This window comes from Pleurodeles waltl, chromosome 1_2 (genome assembly GCF_031143425.1).
Source record: "Pleurodeles waltl isolate 20211129_DDA chromosome 1_2, aPleWal1.hap1.20221129, whole genome shotgun sequence".
NCBI lineage: Eukaryota > Metazoa > Chordata > Amphibia > Caudata > Salamandridae > Pleurodeles > Pleurodeles waltl.
This window is the reverse complement of record NC_090437.1, coordinates 711793756-711808630: the sequence shown is the minus strand read 5'-3', so window position 1 is coordinate 711808630 and position 14875 is coordinate 711793756. Positions and strand designations below refer to the sequence as shown.

Below are 14875 nucleotides of genomic sequence, written 5' to 3'. Positions count from 1 at the left end.
ATGGAGGTTGAGTTTACTAACTTGGATTCCTACACTGTGGCCTTCATCAAGGAATTCTGTAAGGAGAGGGGACTGGCAGCTAGGAGCACCACCAGGAAGGTGGAGCCTTAAATGGAGCTGAGGGCCTGGGGGACAAAAGTGCACCAGCCAGTGGATGAAGACACCGGAGAGGATGTTGAGATGGAAGAGCCTGGGGAAAACCTTCCTATTGTACCACCTGCAGTTGAGGGGGATGACTTGACCCCTGAAGTGGAACCCAATGCCAGGGCAGGGACAGTGTCTCTTCCCACAGCCAGCCCCCACAGGAGTTGGTGGAAAGGAGAGAGGGGAGCACGTTCAGGCTGCAGATGGCCCAGTTAAGAATGATGGAAACTAAACAGTCCATGGAGGCAGAGGAACATAAACTGGCCATGGCGGCAAAAAGGGAGTCAGAGAGCACCTTAGAGTAAAAGAAAATCTTGTTGGCTCATAAACTTAATTTAAAGCAGCTGGACATTAAAGCCAGGAAGTCAAAGTCCAGCAGTGATGGCGGCAGTATTCCTGCAGTGACCTCTAGAGGCAAGAGGGTCCATATTTCTAAAGGTCTGGACCTTGACTGTGTTGTGGGCGATGACATTGACAAGTGGTTCCTGGCTTATGTTATAGCTTTACAGATGCACAGGATCCCTGAAAATGATTGGGACGCTAGTCTGTGGAAGCACATTCCTATTGAAGACAGGGACACTGTACTGGTCCAACAGAAGAGGGATAGGATGAGGTATCTCCCAAGAAGGAAGCCCATATCAGGAAGTATGGCCTTACCCCAAAGAATTAGAGGCTGCATTTTGGGTACAGCCAGAAGCTGCCTCAGCAGACCTGTGTGAATTGTGTGAACTCCTATTGAAAGGCATGTAATGGCTCAGTGAAGGGCAGTGAGTTAAAGGGTTATCGAGATCTGAAGGATTTGATTGCAAAGGAGCAAATGTTCAGTCTTTGTTTTCTAGATCTATGTCAACACCTAATTGACAGTAAGCTCTCTGACCCCAGGGAGCTTGCTAAGGAGGCAGACCACTGGATCCACACCAGGGTTCACATGAAGGTATCATGGGGGGATCACCGCAAGAGTAGACATGGGTCCCACCAGAAGAACAAGGGGGAGACAAAAATAAAACTAAGACGTTCTCTAAAGGCCTCCCAAAGGGTTAGTTGGGCCGTGACTCCGAACCACCAACTGAGAAGATGGAGAAGTGTTTCGCTGACAGTAAGTCATCAGGGAAGGTATCCCTCAAGTGCTATGAGTGCCAGCAGGAATGGCACTTCAAGTAGGATGTCAAATGTCCCAAGTAGGCACAGCTCCCCACTTGTGGGCAGTAGCTGGGGCTGGCTAGTGTACCACTTGGAGAGGAGAATGTCCCAGTTAGTGTAGGGGCAGTGTAGAGGTTACCTTAGTATCACTGATTGACAGAGAGTGGGTGCAGAGAACTCACATGTCTAGTAATACTCGGAAATTCTGGGAAATACAGGCGGTAGGTCACCATCAATGGGCAAAGGGTGGACGCTCTGAGAGACACTGGATCCAGCATGACAACTGCCAGATGTCATCTGGTGCCTTCCGAGCAGATAATACCTGATGTATTCCACCAAGCTGTTGCCACCGACAACCATGAGTGTCACTACCCAGTGATTCTGGTTCCCTTTGAGTGGGTAGGGTCTCAGGCTCGTTGAGGGTAGCTGTAAATCCATCCATGCCTGTGGATTGTCTGCTAGGCAATAACCTGAAGCACACCATCTGGTGCTCAGGTCACACTTGGATATGTTAGGGTTCCCTGAGTGGGTGTGCCCAGCCACACAATTCATGGGCACCCAAGAGGGTAGTGAGGAGGACCTGAAGCCTGGAAGATTATGTGCCTTCTAAAAAGAGGACATGAAACCCTTCTTGAAACTCCCACTGTCCAGGAGGAGGCTGAACATGAGGGTTGAGGCCCTGAAGCCTACAAGGGAGGATGTTGCTGCCCTGGGGAACTTACTTAAGCTGGCCCAATGGTATTAGGAAGGGGCTTCACAGGGAGGAGTTGTGCAAGGTTCAACTGGAGTCCTCTCCTCTTGAGGGCCTACGGTGGCAAGCCAAGGCCCAGGCAGCTGTTGACTCCTCTGGTGATCACCTGATGTACTGGGAGAATGGTCTCCTTTACAGCAAGCCTAAGGTTCTTGTCCCTGATGCAATATGCATGTTGGTGGTTCCCCAGTGCTTCTGGGCCTTCTTACTGGAACTGTCTCATGATGTTCCCCTAGCAGGTCATATGGGGCAAGACAAAACTTTTGGCGGGGTGGTCACCCTCTATTATTGACCCCAAATGAGGAGGGCCTCAGAAGGTTTCTGCTGGTTCTGCACTACCTGACAGGCCAGTGACAATCCAGGAGGGAAGTGTAAGGCACCCCTGTAACCTTTTCCTGTCATTAGCACACCCTTTGAAAGGGTGGGAATTGACATTGTTGGGCCTCTGTACCCCAAGACAGCCATAGGCAACATGTTCATCCTGGTCTTGGTGGACCACTCCACCAGGTACCCGGAGGCTATCCCTCTAGGGACGGTGACTGTGCCCACATCTGCCTGGGCATTAAAGAGGATATTTATCTATGTGGAATTATTTAAGAAGGTGGTGTCAGACCTTGGTATGAACTTCATGTAGGCATACATGAAGGCCACGCAGAAGGAGTGTGAGATAACCTACAAGTTCTCCCTTCCTCACCACCTCTAAACCAGTGAACTTGTCAAGTGAACTTGTCAAGAAGTTCAACAAGATCCTCAAAGGAATGATTATGGGCCTGTCAAAGCCATTGAGGTGGAAGTGGGATGTCCTTTTATCATGCCTGTTCTTTGCATACTGGGAGGTGCCCCGAAAAGGGGGTTGGCTTCAGCCCCTCTGAACTAATGTATGAGTAACCTGTGCAAGGACCTCTCAGTCTGGTAAAGAATGGGTGGGAGCAAGATCCTGTTGTGAGTTCCCTTTAGTATCTAGATTGGGCACCCTTATTTTAGCTTTAGGCTTGTCGCTTGAGTCCTTTCACACAAATACACATTTTATTAATTTCATATTTTGCAGTGCAGTCAGCTTTTAGTTCTTTATTTTTATATTTGAATCAGCTACCTTTTCCTAGTAGACGTAGTTGTTCGTGTTGCACATTTTATCAGCCCTTCCCATAGAATTCACTTTGTGGCCCACGCAAGGCCTTCATGTTTGGTACATGATATTCTAACTAGGATTGCCGCTCCAGGAGTTAGGGAGCCAGCACGGTGGTTTAGACCTTTTATCAATTCAGGCCTTTTATCACATATTTGTTATATAAACACCACATAGATTTGAGGAGGGTAGAGGGCATTCCAGTCATGGCTGCCCTGTGACGTACAGCATTCTATTGATAACTTCACTGATCCTGGCACTGATTCTTCAGTCAACCGGGAGGTTTGGCAGCAGACAACAGGCAGACCCTTGTCTACCTTTCAGGTATAGGGTCGGGATCCATTCCCTAGACCGGGACAGGCAGAAGGGTTAGCACCTCTATGCTCTAAGGCTTTAGCTGTTAGGGTGTAGGTAGGCTGTAGAATTTAGAATCATACCAAAAGGATGGTAACAATGATCAGTATCATCTGTTTCATCAGTCTAATTAACACAGCTATTGCTTTTTATAATCAGATGCAATTGCTTCAATAAATATATTGAAACATATTTTGCATCTCCTAGTTTGTCTTGGCATTTGTGAGTCTTTGTGTAATTGAGAGAAAGGGGTATTATCTGTCTACAACGACTTCCCTGAGGAGTGAAAGTGGCATGTCTAGGTTGCCACAAATCACCTATACTCTCTAGGTTTGGTTGAGGCACTGCGGACTAGCGCGGAATCAGGCCGACAGCTTCCCGAAGGTATGGGATGGACTCAGTCTCCTACAATCGGTGGTGCTATCATCCTTAACTAAGTAGTCCTATTTCCCAAAATAGGAACCGTATCACATGACGCTACCAATGATGGTCTGACACAAATTTGAAGGGATCTCCTGAATATCTCTTTCTCACATGCATAAGGTACCCTAATTACCGTTATGCAGAGACGAACATGGTATTAGGGACAAATCCTCCTCAGCTTAATAGGTAGTACCTATCTTTGTCCGTAGGTTGTTCCAGCTTGAACCGCAAAAGGATTCCCCATTTGCTGTTTCTAACTCTGAATGTTACAATTTAGCTACAGCACAACCACAACAGGTGACAATTCCAATAAATATGAGACAACCTCTCGCACAACATGTATTAGCTCATGGACTCCCTAACGGGGTGTGGCGATGTTCTTTCGTGATAGAGGCATACAGTGCACACAGAACAGAAATATTCTATTCATGGGTCACCTTTCCTGCAGTAGATGCAACTTCAAACCATTTTCATACATATTCTGTAGCACATCCACCTGCACAATACAGAGCTTATGCATACTTAAAAATACCACTATCATATGAAAAATACCATAATTGATTTTAAGCTGCCACATGTTATTCAAAACGTCAGGTTAGGTGCTCTAAGTAATGACGGACCTACGTGGCCAGTATTGGCTACATACACATCGCACCCAAACATACAGAATTTACAGGCAGCAGACCTTTGCCCATTATACAATAATTTTGTTAAGATATATAGACGTCTATTACAATTGATGCCGCAGACTTTAAATACCACCCCAGCGAGGGCCGCTCCAGCTATACCACAATTGGCTACAACCGGGATAAATCCGGTGACCGTACATTTGATAATGGGTAAAATGCCCTGCAAACACGATGAAATTCCAGCGGATTTTCCCCATACGGGACCCCAAGATAAACCAAGAATTGTCACAATGTGCTTGCCATTTTGAATGGCTCACTCAATAGATGACTGTGCAACTTGGGGCACAGTAATTGCTGCAATCTACACTACCACACATGGTACTCTGACACTTGCAAGTTGTCCGGAACAGTTAAAACAAATTCAAAATGAATATGGAGCGGACCCTGCCCTCTATTTGGGGGATGAAATTATTGGGCAATTTTGCCACAGTATCCTCAATAATAGTTAGTAATATTAAAGGGATAGCAGCAGCATTAGCAGTACACCAGCAGCTCTGAGACATTCTTTAACACGACCAGAAACAGAAGCTACCAAAGAAGATCACCATGACTTATACTAGTATCGGTTGGGATAGGCTGAGAGGCAGAACAAGTAAACCACAATTACAAGGTAATTCCAATAAGGATGAGACCAAGCAAGCACAAGAGGATTCTAAAAATGCTGGGATAAACAGAAAACTAATAAAGATGTTGTAAAACAAAGAGGAGAATCTCCATATTCAGTGACCTTTGCGAAAAGATACAAACATAGAAATTGTGACAATTTAAAGCATCTTGACAGATATCAGTATACTGAGACGTACCCTTCTCATTCCTTCGAGAACTCATTGAACACATGGAATGAGAGATGAAGGCAATTGGAGCACCAAAACAAGTGTGTGTAACTCAAAAAGGACTCACAACACTCTTCGGAAATTACAATAAAAAATTAAGAAAAACTTCCATAACAAAGAGACCAATTTAAAAGGATAAAGTTTGCAGCAATTTTGGCTAAATATGCCACACATACTGAGAATGTTACTGAGGAACAGAATGTGGGCAGTGATTCTCCTAGACAGAGCGGCAACGGTCATTCTAGTTTGCCAGAATCTTCAAGAGCTTCTGGATGTGACAGAAACTAGGGACTACATTGAAGTCGAAACAGCAGACAAGCGTGTCTCCCACCCAAAAGGGTATGCAAACTAAAATTTCAAATTAAAGGGGACATTGAGTGCACCATTAAAGTGATCTTCTTGGGAAGATTAGCACTAAACTATGACATTCTATTGGTGGAAAAAAGTTGCCCACCAGAGTTTGCCCATACGCTCCCACAAGGGGAAGATGTCATTTTGCCTTCTTTCTTGGTCCTTGTTCCTGATACAGTAAAAGAAGCCCATGCCGCAGATAGGTCTCTGGCACAGGCTCCAGAGCTGCACCTGAAACTTGTGGGTCGGGCTAGAGATTCTCCCTACCATGTTATACCAACATGATCGAATCCACAGATACAACCTTAATATCCAATAAAACATAAGGTAAAGCCCCGGTGAGAGAAATTCACTCACAACTTGAGTAACAGGGAGTAATTGAACTTTGAGTATCTCCTATTATTAATCCTTTGCTTGCTATTGCTAAGCTGGGTCATTCATATAGAATAGTCTTAGATTACAGATATTTAAGTAGTCTCACACGCACATTTGCTACCCAAAATTCACACAGTACAGCTCTTATTAACAATATAGCGAACAATAAAATACAAAACAACTTTCAATATTTCCAACGGTCTCTTCTGCTAAAATCTAGTACCTGAAAACCGGACCCGGAGCACATTTTCTGTGTTGGGTTCTCAAGGCTGATTTTGTTGTGTCCCCCAATGGTTTAAGAACAGTCTGGGATTGTTCTCAGCCCAGGTGACATAAATTTTGCATGATATTGATCCTGAGGCGTTGTCCTAAGTAGATGACATTTAACTGACGGGTGAGGATCTCAACACACACCTAGTCAGGGTGAATCACACTTTTTGGGGATTTCTTGAGCATAGCTACAAATTAAATTTCAAGAAAACAAACATTTGATCTAAGATACCTGTGAAAAAGGAATTTGGCCCATCATACCGAGAATAGGTTCTAGTTCTACCACCACTGCCTGGTTCTAAAGACAATAGCTTTGTCACCATTGACCACATCAAATTGCATCATGTGGTTGATCCTGTACAGTAGACCCTAAGGATTCCTTGGTAGCTCCCTTGCCCCTCTCACTACAATTCAGGCTATACCTCTTCAGACATTAAATAACACTGACATTATTTCCCCAAGGTTGGGGAGGGCAGAAAATTAACTTTTGTTGATTTCTGTCACCACTACAGCAACAGGAAATGTCTGAAATATAAATCTGCAATTTTCCAAAGCACCACAAACAGGTGGGATCGTTTATAATGAACCACCTATGGTACACTTCCAACAGCAATGGCTTTAATCTTTGCACAAACTGTGTCTGGTTATTTTGTCAACATTGATGATGTTTCTTCAAACTCTTCAGCATACGCTACTGCACCTGTATCTAAAATAGGTAAGCTTTCCAATTGACTTAAACACAACTATTTGGTTGTGCCATGGTACTACCTGTGGATAATATTGAAATACATGCCTTTCTTCTATGGATTGGTTTTGTTATTGTTTTCTTTCTGCTGATACATGATCATTACCTTCCTTAATGCGCTGCTGTTGAAATGGTAGATGGGTTTTAATTTTAGAACCTTATTTGACATAAATTAAAATGAATCCTGTCCCTAGTAAACATATCAGCTATATCAGTTCATGATGGGATTGTTTGGAATAAAGTATCCTTCGATATTTTTGGTCCTACAGAAATGATTCAAATTCTACATGTATTTAAAATATCAATGAATGATATCATTGCACCTGGGGGTGTTTCTGATGACTAGGATGTAAAAACAGTTGATTCTATGATTTCTGAGCTTGAATATTACACTGTATTTGAAAGTGAAGATGTACATTTTAATACCCCAAATTATAGGGAAATGTTCTGTTATCGTCATTATGGACACCATTTTATACACTGAGCTATTACTCCAAGGATAGTTTTTAAGTATACGTAGTGGGAACAATGTCCGACTTTACCAGTGGGGAGTTCCAAAATGTTAGAAATGAGGTCTTTGGTTGGCAGTCAAGTTACCCTCTGTCCAAGCAAGGACCCTCACTCTAGTCAGGGTAAAAGAGAATCACCCTCAGCTAACCCCCGCTCACCCTCTTGGTAGCTTGGCACGAGCAGGCAGGCTTAACTTTAGAGTGCCAGGTGTAAAGTATTTGTACCAATACACACAGTAACTCATTGAAAACACTCCAAAATGACACAACACAGGTTTAGAAAAATAGAAAATATTTCTCTAAGCAAAACAAGACCAAAACAACAAAAATCCACAATACCCATCAAGTTATCGCTTAAAAACCAAGAAGAGTCTTCATGTAATTTTAAACACAATGCTAATACTGTTAGCGTGGAAATGTACCTGGGTGCTTCAAATATAACCCCATACGGGTGAGGGTGTGTCAAAAAGGGCTTGCGATGCATTGATATCACACACGTGCGAGACTGTGCGTTGTTTCTCCTTCAGCCGAGTTGGCATGCGTAATTTCTTCTCTCTGCAGGAGAATGATACATCAATTCGAACCCCACTCTTGGGTCCGGGCAGGCCTTGTGCCGATTTTTACACGCCCAGCGATGTTTGTGTCGGAAATCCTGCTGCACGATGATCCGAAAACCACGCAGCCCGGGTTGCGATCTGACCAGCCTCCGCCAGCAATGCTGCACGTCGGTTCTCCAGCCGCGTGCATCGCTCTATCAGTCGCGCTGCAGGCGACCATCGATTTTCAGCCATGAAGCAGGGGGCGTGTCGATTTTTCAGCCCTGTCTCGGGTTGCGGCAATCTTTTCCCCGCACAGCGGTCTGGGTATAGATTTCTCACTCTTGTTCTGCCAGCTTCTCCTTTCAGGGTCCCAGGAACTGGATGGGCACCACTTGGCAGAGTAGGAGGCTCAGGAGTGGCTCCAGGTTCTGGCAGAGAGAAGTCTTTGCTGTCCCTGAGACTTCAAACAACAGGAGGCAAGCTCTAATTCAAGCTCTTGGAGAGTTCTTCACAAGAAGGAAAGCACACAAAGTCCAGTCTTTGTCCTCTAGCACAGTCAGAAGCAGCAACTGCAGGAAAGCTCCACAAAGCACAGTCACTGATAGGGCAGCTATTCTTCCTCAGCTCTTCAGCTCTTCTCCGGACAGTTTCCAGAAGTGTTCTAAAGTCTGTGGTTTTGGGTTCCCTTCTTATACCCATTTTTCCCTTTGAAGTTGGCTTACTTCAAAGAAAAGTCTCTCTTGTTTGTGAAATCCTGCCTTGCCCAGGCCAGGCCCCAGACACACACCAGGGAGTTGGAGATTGCATTGTGTGAGGGCAGGCATAGCCCTTTCAGGTGTAAGTGACTCCTCCTCCTCTCCCTCCTAGCACAGATGGCTCATCAGGAAATGCAGACTACACCCCAGCTCCCTTTGTGTCACTGTCTAGAGAGAGGTGCAAACAGCCCAACTGTCAAACTGACCCAGACAGGGAATCCAGAAAATGGCAGAGTCACAGAAATGGTTTAAGCAAGAAAATGCCCACTTTCTAAAAGTGGCATTTTCAAACGCACAATGTTAAAATCAACTGTACTAAAAGATGTATTTTTAAATTGTGAGTTCCGAGACCCCAAACTCCACATGTCTATCTGCTCCCAAAGGGAATCTACACTTTAATCATACTTAAAGGTAGTCCCCTTGTTAACCTATGAGAGGGACAGGCCTTGCAACAGTGAAAAACACATTTAGCAGTATTTCACTGTCAGGACATATAAAACACATTTGTATATGTCCTCCCTTAACCATACACTGCACCCTGCCCTAGGGGCTACCTAGGGCCTACCTTAGGGGTGTCTTACATGTAAGAAAGGGGAAGGCTTAGGCCTGATAAGTGGGTACACTTGCCAAGTCGAATTTACAGTTTAAAACTGCACACACAGACACTGCAGTGGCAGGTCTGAGCCATATTTACAGAGCTACTAATTTTGGGTGGCACAACCAGTGCTGCAGGCCCACTAGTAGCATTTGATTTACAGGCCCTGGGCACCTCTAGTGCACTGTACTAGGGACTTACTGGTAAACCAATTACATACACATTTTGTATAGGAGCACTTGCACTTTGGCACTGGTTAGCAGTGGTAAAGTGCCCAGAGTAACAAAAACAGCAAAAACAGAGTCCAACACGCTTCAACAACCTGGGAAACAGAGCCAAAAAGTTAAGGGGGACCACGCCAAGGATAAAAAGTCTAGCACAAAACATATGTAGAAAAGTTCACTTATTTTTCTGGGCATGATGCTAAAAATGCTGAGTTCTATTATTTCAATTTGTCAAGTACAAAAGCAAGGAAAATACTGCTAACCAAAACTAAATTAATTTATTCAGATTACATTGTTTCCCAGTTGGCCATAGAAGGTTAAGAATATTGGCAAAGATTAGTTGATTTGAGAAGTATTTGGAGAACACAAGTTGGACAATACAAGGCACGGAGCCTTTTTTTATATAACATGTTTAATTCTGTTATAAATTATTTTTCTAAATGACACTGTACAACAAATGCTTGCCTACGGTTACCAAAAGTAAAAGAAATGTATGTGCCCAGTACTCCCCATATAGCTAAATTTGAGAATTGGCAAAATATTCTGAATGTCATAGAAGAACAGCTCAATGATTGGGTTCAGAAGGGTACCTTTAATTCATCACTTTCAGGTCGTAAAGGGTGTTTGTTGTTGCCAGTGCACACAAATGGTTGTCATGCATGTTGTATCAACTCTACATTGAGTTTTAGAGACTGGACCCTTGTTACGTCATCACCCAACACTCAGGTATCATTACCACATATAGCGTGGATAAACTTTGTCAGCAATGGTTACAATCTCCCAAATTAACACCTTAGTTCCCTTTCTGAAGAGATTGACTTACAAGATTTTTTGATAGGTCCCAGAAAACCACACTTAAAACATTTCTTATATGCAATATATAATGAGACCTGGAAGCTTTGGCAAATGGAAACCCCTGCAAGTTTGAGGCAGACAAAGAAAATGTAGAGAAAGTCTTGGCCGTTATCGATAATAACATGAACACATTGTCCACTTGCATTCACACATTAAATATGAATGTGTCTTCTGAATTGACATTATTCAAATGTATTTGTCATTCTTACACCATGGTCAGTGAGCTTAGGTTCATTATACAGTTGAGTTGGACTTTACAAGTTCTGAAAAGTGGCCATGAGCCCTAGAAGCACATTAATTCTTAGGGGTTATTTGCAGAGATTAACCTTACATGAACACAAGTGATAATGGCTAAAAAGGAAGCAAGATACATGAGGCTTAACATTGATAAATGAGAAAAGTTGCCTTTTACTGTAGTCAAAATACCACTATCAGTGTGGTTAATACATGGAGTGATCTCACAGTCAATCTCAACATTCCAATTTACTGTGTGTTTGAAACATTTTCCTGTTGACAGATTTAGGCAGTGAGGGGATAATTACATCCATGAGGTCTGGGAGTTGCCCTTTGATTTCAAATGCTTGAATGGAAACAAAGAGTTTTCTCTTATCAGAAGCAATTGTGAAACTTCTGTAAGCCATTCTATGATTTGTAAACAGGTGGCCTTGCATGGCATCTGTAACCCATATGTTGTGGATTTAGAGTGTTACTTGAAGGGTATTCCCGTCTCTTTGATTCACCCAAGGTTTCAGTTACTTTTGAATGGGACTTACTTGATACTGAGTGATCAAGGCTACTGTGGGAGGAGAGCAGGTGTTGTTTATGTGATTTCTGTTTCTAAAATAGTGACATGATGTGGAAATCTACTTTTCCCCCACACGCATGAGAAAAAAGCAGAGGATTTGTGGCCTCATGTTGCTACTTATGATGTAAATTTTGACAAGCTGAGCACACTGAAAGCACTTATGTTTCTAAAACACATGGCCCTCCCATCAGCTCGTGAAACCTATGACCTGCAAGTAGCAAGGTCGTCCACAGAGATACAGTCTCTTTTAAATACCAACTTTCCAAAACACTTCAGTGAATTGGTCAGTTGCATCTTTAATGTATCTAACATCACTGGGATTGTACACTTTTTTCGATTGTAGGCCTGTCTTTGTCAGCACCTTCCAGATTGTGTTTGGAGCTATAACTTCCATTCAAGTGTTTTCTGTAGATTTTCAATAGCTTTGGCATTAATTGGTGGCACAACACCACAAAATAAAATGAAGGACGGAGTGTTTAAACTTTTCAAACACTCACACCCAGTCACAGGTTTGGGTTTAATCAGTCATTTTGCTTGTCATGTCATCCCAGTTTGCACCAGCCATAAGCAAATCAGTCTTTACCCTGCTCCCCATGGGAACAGTCCTGCTCAAACTGCCAAGCCAGGCCTTCTCTGGAACGTAAACAAACATCCTGGGACCAGTTTCGGGGTATCACCCCCTCATCAGTCAGAGTAGATTTAGAGGTTCAGGAGCAAAAAGAACAGATGATGCACAGAATGCAGAACAAATCAAACATTCACCCCAGTCATAGAACTGGGTTTAATCCATCAAGTTTTTTTATTCACCACGCCAGACCAGTTTGGACCCAGCCATATACAAATCTGTCTTGACGCTGCTACCCACGGGACCAGTGAAGACCGAACTGCCAGGCCATGTCCTCCCTTGACCGGAAACAAGCATCCTTGGACAAGTTTTGGGATATCGCCCCTCATCAGCCAAGTTAGCTTGAATCCAGTGGGACAGCAAGCAAGGACCCACGTCTGGGCATACCCTAGCCCCTTAGGGGGCACAATGCAGCAACACAAAATAAAATGATGGACGGAGTGTTAAAACATTTCAAACACTCATCCCCAGTAACAGTTTTGAGTTGTGATTGGGGTGAGTGTTTGAAAACTGTCAACACTCTGTCCATCATTTTATTTTGTGATTTTATTAATTTGCAGTATCCTGCTGTTGCTCTTTTTTATTCGCAATAGATGTCACATCTCAACTAAGATAAGTGATGAAGCTTCCAACAGCCCAACTGTGTTGTGAATGCATGATGCAGTATTTCCAAGCATCACTGTTAGTGGAACTTGACAAGAATTGATCACTGTCTTTTCGAACAGTTCTCAACTGTGTGTAGCCCATCTTCCGCTACTTATGACATCCTTTCAAGAGAGCACTGGAAGTGTGTCTTCCTTGCAACATGTACTTTCTATGGACATAAATCTGATTATGTTCTCAATGAGAGTTCATTGACTGACCTGCCCAATGAGACTGCAGTTCTTGCGTGATTGTTTCTATGAGCCCCCCTTCGTGAATTTAATGTCTCCTTGACTCTCAATTCTGGCACGGAGTGCTGCCCCCTCGGTCAGGACTATGGCTGAGACGACAGATCACGGTGCTCCTTCCACCTTTTGACTGGTGAGCTGGTGGTTTTATTGTCTGCCGAAGTGGGGTCTATTTTGGATTTCATCTCCACTGATTTGCTTGATGACGTCCTAAGGGATCCCAATGATTTTTGAATTGACATCTTTTGAATTGACTTATTTTAATTCTGCCTTATGCTCTGGCCTGGTCTGCTTGTTAACTTAGATATTGTGTTTCTTTTATGTATATGTTTTTTTAGCCTGCTTTTAGGCACTTGGCTTTTGTTTTATTCATTTTAGGTCCTGTACCCTACACTCCTGTACCAACAATGGGGAGGGTGTTGTGGATTCCCGTTAGTGCCTAGGTTGGGCACCCTTATTTTAGTTTTACACCTGTTGCTTGTGTCCTTTCAACCTCACACACGTTTTATTTATTTTATTTATTTCAGATATTTTTAGAGCAGTCCTATTCCCAAAATATGAATTGTACCGCACTCCTATGATGCCCCCCCAAGTTGAGATCAGCTACATACTGACCCTCCATTTCCAGATGAAGCGCTTCTGGAAGCAAGTGAAGATGAATCTAGAAGCCATACAGGAGGTCATCAAACAGTGGTATGACCGGGAGGCCACTCTGGTCAAGTTTCAGCCTTGCCAAATAATGTGGGTGATGGAGCCTGGGAAGTCCAGGGCCCTACAAGACTGTTAGTCAAGGCTCTATGAGGTGAAGGAGTGAAATAGTGAGGTCACCTATCTGGTAGACCTCATGATTCCCAGGAACCCTTAAAGGGTTTTGCACCTCAATGTCCGCAAACTCTAATTTGAGGGGTCTGAGGTAACCACGCTCCTGCTCTCGGTCGATGGCGTGGCAAAGAGGTGAACCTCTCTCTATGACCTCCTTTCTTCTAAGGAGCTAGATGAATTTGTGGAGGGTGTCAGTCTCTCCCCTACACTGACCCTAGACAAACAGAGAGACTGCTGCCAGTTGTTTGGGCAGTTTGCCTCCATATTCTCCCTTGCCCCAGGGCTCACTACAAGGTGTATCCATGATATCTGACACAGGGGACAGCAAACCTGTGAAGAGTAAAATTTACAGGTTCTCTGATAACCTGTGAGCCAGCATTAAGGAGGAGGTCTCTAAGATGCTAAAGTTAGGGGTTATTGAGCTCTCAAACAGCCCTTGGTCTAGCCCAGTGGTGCTGGTCAAAAAGGCTGTCCCTACAGGTGACACCCTTGAACTCCAATTCTGGTTCGATTACCAGGGGCTTAATGCAGTTACCAAGACAAACTCACCCTCATCCTCTGAGCTGATGAGGTCATCAATTGGTCGGGAGCTGCCAAGTTCCTCAGCATGTTTGACTTAATGTCTGGGTACTAGCGAATTGACTTAACTGAGGGGGCTAAAGAGAGGTCTGTGTTCTTTATGACAGAAGGCCAATTCCAGTTCTGAGTGATACCCTGTGGGCTGAAGAATGCTACTTAACATTTCAGAGGTTGGTCAGCCAGGTTCTGACTGGGCTAGAGAACTTCAGTGTCACCTACTTAGACGATATTGCAATCCTCAGGTCCAGCTGGAAGGACCTGTTGTGCCATCTCAGGGAGATGTTTCAGGCTCTGCCGAGGTCAGACCTGATAATCAAGGCCAGTAAATACCATGTAGGGCAGGATTTAGTAGTCTACTTGGGACCCGCGAGTAGAAGGAAAAAAGCTGCAACCCTTGCAGGTAAAGATTGAGACTTTTCTGGCTTGAGAACCCCACAAGACCCAGACGGAGGTGAGAGCTTTGTTAGGCCTCATTG

At 43.9% G+C, this 14875-nt stretch overlaps 1 protein-coding gene across 1 annotated transcript in view; it reads left to right on the top strand.

Annotated features, from left to right (window-relative positions):
* Window positions 1-14875, top strand: part of LOC138255265 (protocadherin-23-like) — an 836716-nt gene that overhangs the window by 671834 nt on the left and 150007 nt on the right. The gene's annotated exons all lie outside the window — the stretch shown is intronic.